Source organism: Chrysochloris asiatica, unplaced genomic scaffold, assembly GCF_000296735.1.
Source record: "Chrysochloris asiatica unplaced genomic scaffold, ChrAsi1.0 scaffold00060, whole genome shotgun sequence".
Taxonomy (NCBI): domain Eukaryota; kingdom Metazoa; phylum Chordata; class Mammalia; order Afrosoricida; family Chrysochloridae; genus Chrysochloris; species Chrysochloris asiatica.
The window spans coordinates 15145564-15152464 of NW_006408578.1; positions in this window are offsets into that span (position 1 = coordinate 15145564).

A 6901-nucleotide genomic window follows, 5' to 3' on the forward strand; every position below is an offset into this window, starting at 1 on the left:
TTGAAGAGCAAAGATGTCAGCTTGAGAACTAAGGTGCACCTGGGGGTGGGGGTGGAGGGGAGGGCGGGCAATGACTTCTCAAGGACGTCTCTCCCACATACAATGTCTTTAATTAATCAACATCTTACTAGAAGAACATCTCCTTTCATACTTAAAAAAATCCTTATTGGTAGGAGGACCCATTCTAGTTGATCTCTGTCATGTTTTGTAAGTCTTTTAAAGTTTGAAAAGTCTCTGAAGCTCTCTAAACTTTAAAGTCCAACCAGAACACTGGGGAAGCTGGGAAGTCAGTGAGAAGTGTTCTCTGGACCTGAACCCACCTCTCAGAGTCAGCCTGGCAGCTTCAGGATTTCCTCAGTCATCCCCTGAGTCTCTGCACATTCACTCCCACACACTCATTCATATGACACCCAGTCACAAATGCCCTTAGATACAGACACTTGAACATACCCATCACAGAGACACACATACTCACACATTGATCCACATACTCACAATTCTTTGACACACTCAGACACTCACACAGACACACACATGCATTGCTGTTGTTGTTAAGTGCTGTCGGGTCAGTTTCAACTCATGGAGACCATGAATAATAGGGTTTCTGTGGAGTGGCTGGTGAGTTTGAACTGCCAACCTTGTGGTTCAAACTGTTCTGCAGTCCAGTGCATTTAACCTGCAGCACCATACCAGGACTCCATACACATGAATACACATTCCTAACTGTGGTTATTAGTCATCCAGAGAAGGTAGCTTGTTCATCATAAGCCTGGCATATATATTCCTTAGCTGAAAAAAAAAAAAAAAAAGGTACTGTAAATACAACCATTTGATTACCAGTGATGAAAAATCCAGATTAAAGATAGAGATATTACTTCTAACTAGGTGAGTGCATCAGTTATATCTTTCATTCCTAAGGAAGTAACAGCTTTCCTTCATTTATCCTCTTCATGGCCCTGCAACAAGGAGATGCAGCCCCGTCAGGGCCTATGAATCCACTGAGAGGTAATTCAGGGTGAGAACCAATTGAAGGCAAGAGGCTGTTCTTGGAGAAGCTGGAGCAACGAGACAACTCTTGCCATCTGGAGCTGTCACAGGCCTGGATTTACATCTCCTTGAAAAGAAGAAGAAAATGAGATTATCTAAGGAATAGTCAGTCCTCTCATAAACCCCAAGTTCTACTGCGGTGGCAGCTGCTACGGCGCTTTAGTCAATTCCTTCTTGAGGCTGTAACTGTCATTGTCAGACTTGTGCAAACTCCCCTGAGGCCTCTGGAAAGATGAGAATGGATGTAGAAAGCTACTCGCCCTTACCAACTGCTCGCTACTGTGGCTGGGACATTATTGTACTCCTGCCTAGCAGCCCTCCCACTCTTCGCCCACCTCTCCTCCCAGAGTGGAAAGTTTTCCCCCAACTCCTGTGGGACCCAGGGCACTTGAGGAGAAAGTTTCACCCAAGGGACATTCTTTTATCATTAATTTTCAGAAGGTTTGGCATCTTTACTTGAAGCCGGTTGTTATTTATATCCACCCACTTCCCTCTGGAACTACAGCTATAACCAAAAAAATGTAGGTCTTGTTTGGCTGGAAAAGTCCAGTTGCGTTCAGACATGGCTGGTTTGTTTGTTTGTTTGTTTGTGGTGGGAAGTTCTGCATGTAAGTCAAACAGGCTTTGCTGGAAAAGTCATCACTGAGTAAATACAGTCTGCTTCCTGAGTATTGCCAAGAAAGATGAAGATGGTGGTTTCTCTGGAAAGAAGATTGTCAATATCATAGAAGAGTCCATCAAAGACCCAGAGGATGAAGGAGAAGGAACTTACAGACCCTTTCTCCACCATCCCCACAAGTTCAGCTTGTTTCTGATAGGTACAGGATTCCTAAATGATGTTTTCAGGCCCTCTTACACTGCCCTGTGGGTAGGCCCAAACGAACCTTATCTACTGCCACCAAGTCGATTTCAACTTGTAGAGATCATGTATAGAGTTTCTAAGGCTGTAAATCTTCATAGGAGTAGAAAACATCATGTTTCTCTCATGGAGGGGCTGGTGGGTTTGAACCTCAAAATTTGAGTTTAGCAGTCCAGTGCTTATCCTGCAGTGCAAACAGCACTCCTTTGAGGGCAGGCAAGGGGGTAAGAATTGCAGATGTCTAGGAGTTTCCGTCACTAGGATACTAGGATCACACCCTCTTATGGAAAAGTAAGAAGACATAGCAGGGTTTATGCATGTACAAGGAATGTATGTCCCCTCTGAAGTGGCTTCCTGAGCTGAGAAGGCCAAGGACTTGAGAGGCAGACCTTTGCCTCCAGACCATTGTGGCAGTCACAATAGCAGTGTCTGGGAGCGAGGTGAGGAACTAGCCATAACTGCACTGAGAAATTCACTATTCCCGTGTGCCATTCCTGAAACTGTTTGTTCTGCAATCCATTCCACACTGTATTAGGGGTTGTTCAAAGAACTCCCAGAGCAGGCCCCCAGGTGGCTCCCCTCAGACATGCCTGCTGGCACAGCTGACCCTTGACTGGTGTCTGGGAACTTGGATTTCGGAAGGGTCCCCAAGATTCCCAGAACTGATAAGAGTGACTCACAGTGCCCAAACTATTTGTGCAAGCAAGCAATGTGGTTTATGCTGACACATGCATTGAATTTGGGTACGTGCTAAGCAGAAGGTACCTCTGTGACCAGCCCCCAATAAGAACCCTGAACTCTCAGTTTCTAATGAGTTTCCCTGATATATAACATTTCATCCATGTTGCCACAACTCATTGCTGGAGGAATCCTGTGTGCTCCACTCAGAAAGGACTTTTGGAAACTCACACCTGGTTTCCGGACTCTGCCTGAGACACCTTTTTCCCTTTGCTGATTTTGCTTTGTATCTTTCCTTTGTAATACCATAGTCATGCTCATGCCTGTACGTTGGACCCAGTGAGACCTCCTAGGAAACTGTTGAATCTGGGGCTGGTCTTGAGGACCTCTGACATGGAGATAGTGGTGCAAACTTCCAGGTTGTGTTTCCCAAGTACCTTTGTCAACTACTTTCAGCTTTTAGGGAGCCACAGAGGGAGAGTGTAAGAAAAGGAAAGAACAAGCTAGAAATTTTTTCCCCTCCTCTTGACCTCAGATAGTGTTTCTGGTAATAGCTGAATCTCAGGTTCCCCAGAGAAGCCCACAGGGCTCCAGCTTTGCCCTGTGATGACACCCACTCGCCCACACTCCCTGCTAAGTTGCCAGTTGACTTGTCTTCCCCTGTTTGATTTGTCTTCTCCATCACCTGTGTAAACCATCCCCTGGGTTAAATTCTCTCTTTTAAAAATATTCAATGTGGTTTTTGCTTTCCCAGTTGAACGCCACCTAAAACATTCGTTAAATACCTATACTGAACCACATCTCTGCTAGGTAAGAGAAGTTTAGAAGTAAGGGAGAACATCTCACCCTAAAGGACATCAGAATCCATGTACAAAGACTACTTCTACATAGGTCACATTTTCTGACACTGGTCATGATTTAAATCATGGCCAGAACCTTTGTTCTGACTTCTAAGGTATAGGATTTTGAGAAAGTGCTCTGTAGCATGCGTGGTTTGTAACCACATAGTTGGTCTTTGTGGCCCTCAAGCACTCATATTGATCCTATTTAAGCACAGGAAGTGCATTGCATTTTTTAATGTTATTGGGTTGTAGTTTATTTCATTTTCTAGTGCTACTGCAACAAAGTATTACAAAGTGGGTGGCTTATAAAAACAGAAATACATTGCCTCACAGTTCTGGAGGTCAGGAGTCTAAATTCAGGGCGTCATCTGGGCCATGTTTTCTCTGAAATCTTTAGGGGTGGCTCTTTCCTTGGGTCTCTCAATTTCTGGTATCCCCAGGCATTCTTTGACAGGCAACTGCATCATAACTCTGTCATCTCACGATCTTCTCTTTCCATCTATGTGTCTTTACTTCTCTGTTATAGAACACCACATAGAGTTAATTAGAACCTGCCCTTCTCCAATACGATCTATTAACTGATAACTTCTTCAGAGACCCTATTCTGAAATAAGGTAACATTCACAGTGGTGAATTGTGTTTAGGGAACACGAATCGATGTGGTTTCAAGGAGTTAGAAAGTCAACCAATATGACAGTGTTCACAGAGCAATTCACTAACCGCACTCAGACTGAAAGCAACATGATATGAAGTCATTGTTGTTGCTAAGTGTTGCTGAGTCAGATCAGACTTAGAGCAACGCTCTGCGGTGTTTCTGAAAAGCAGGTTTGAACCATAGACCTTTTGGTTCTCAGTCCAGTGCTGATCCTAGAGAACCACACCTGTGTTTTATGGGTACTGTTCAGCCCTAATGGCAGTGACTCAGTCAGCAGCTCAGAGGGTGCTGTAGCTGTACTCCCAATGGTTTCTATTTTGGAAGATGCATGGGTGCTCACTCTTCCTCAAACCCCACATGACCAAGGATTTCTAAGAATCATGGACACTCTACTTGGCTATTTGCCAGAAGAATGACAATACTATAATAATCAAAGCATGCTTCTTTTGGAGTAAAAACTTTTTCTTGACTTTTTATAATAGTGGTTTCATTCTTTGATGGCTACCACAGGGGAGGGTGGTTAACTACTATTTAGAGGGTTGTTGTTGTTATTACGTGTTGTTCAGTCAGTTCTGATGCATAGTGACTCTGTATAGGATTTCTAAGTAGTAGCTGTTGAATTTGAACCGCCTACCTGAACTTGCGGTCCAGTGCTTATCCTATGGTACCGTCAGATTGGTTCTGATTTGTAGAAACCCTTTTGGTTACAAATTGGGCTGTGAACCACAAGGTCAGCAGTTTGAAACTACCAGCTGTTCTGTGGGAGAAAGATGAGGCTTTCTGCTCCCATAAACATTTATAGCCTTGGAAACCCTGTATAGGGTCGCTCTGAGTCAGAAACAACACCACGGCACATAACAACAACAACCATACACACCAGAAGGAAACACTACCCAGTCATGTACCATCTTCATAAGTGTTGTTACACTTAAGCCTATTTCTGCTGCCACTGTGTCAATCCTCCTCATTGGGGATCTTCCTCTTTTTCACCAACACTCTACTTTACCAAGCATAATGTCCTTCTCCAGGGAATGGTCCCTCCTGGTAACTTGTCTAAAGTATGACAAAGTCTCACCATCCTGGCTTTTAAGGAACTTTCTGGCTGTATTTCTTCCAAGACAGATTGGTTTGTTCTTCTCTCAGTTCATCATATTCTGAATATTCTTCTACAACATCTTAACTCAAATGCATCGGTTCGTCTATGGTATTCTTTTACATTGTCCAACTTTCACATGCATATGAGGCAATCAAAAATATCATGCTTGAGTTAGACACACCTTAGTCCTCAAACTGACTGCTTTGCTCTTTAACACTTTAAAGAGGCCTTGAGCAGCAGATTTGCTTAATGCAATATGTCATTTAATTGCTTTACTACTCCTTCAATGAGTGTTGATTGTAGATCCAAGCAGAATAAAGTCTTTGACAACTTCGATCTTTACTCCATTTATTTATGTTAGTTATTGGTCCAGTTGTGAGAATTTTGTTTTCTTTATATTCAGCCATACTGAAAACTGTTGTATTTGATTTTTATCAGTAAGTATTTTAGTTCTCTTCACTTTCAGCAAGCAAAGCTTTATCATCTGCATATTGCAGGTTGTTAAGTTTTGTTTTTTTTTTCTGATTCTGAAGCTATGTTTTTCTTCATAAAAGTATGCCTCTTGGATTATTTGCTCAGTTTACAAATGGAATAAGTATAGTGAAAAGATAACAACCCTGGTGCACACTTTTCCTGATTTTAAACTATTCTGTTTCCTTTTGTTCTAACAACTGCTTCTTGGTCTATGTACTGGTTCCTCATGAGTATAATTAAGTGTTCTAGAATACTCATTCTTAACAATATCATTCTATGAGTCTGTATTGAACTCACTCCCATGGCTCACTTTTCAGACAAGTCTGTAAATGTAACAATAACACTAAGGAGGTAAGCACCCTTTAGAATCATCAACTATTTGAAATAAAAGGACAACATTTACTCAAGGACAAAGTTCAGAAGGTTAGGAAGGAAGGAGGAATGGAAATGGAAAACACAGGCAAGAAGAAGAATAACTGATATTACATTGTGGAAATTGTCAGTGACATGAAACAAAATATATGTGAATGGCTCACTAGAAAACAGATTTGCTTTGCAAAACTTCACACAATTCACAATAAAAAACTGGTTTTTTTTTAAAGTACAATGATACTTCTCTAGGGTCTTTCTCTAGTAGCCAGCCAAAGATAAGGAAATGTTGTTGTTGTTGTCATTAGTTACCATCAATTTCAACTTATTGATTTCAACACACAGCGACCCTTTGCACAATAGAATGAAACACTCTGGTCCTGAACCATCCTCACGATTATTATGTTTGAGCCCATTGTTGCAGCCACTGCACTAATACATCTTGTTGGTGGTCTTCCTCTCTTTGCTGACCCTCCACTTTACAAAGCACAATGTCTTTTTTTCTAAGTCTGAAGCTGCTGTCTCTCAAAGTGAGATCTTGTTTCAGGGATTGGTCCTCCTGATAAGATGTCTAATGCCATCTTTTCTTATAAGGGGCATTATAGCTATACTTCCTCCAAAGTAGATTTGCTTCTTCTTCTAGTAGTCCATGGTACTTACAATATTCTTCACCAACACCAAAATCAAAAGTATCAATTCTTCTCCAATACAGCTTTCACATACATATGAGGCCATTGATAATAACATGGTTTGGGTCAGGTGTACTTTAGTCCTCAAACCGATACCTTTGCTCTTTAAAACATTAAAGAGGTCTTTTGCAGCAGATTTTTCCAATGTAATATGTACTTTGATTTCTTGACTATGGCTTCCATGAGCATTGA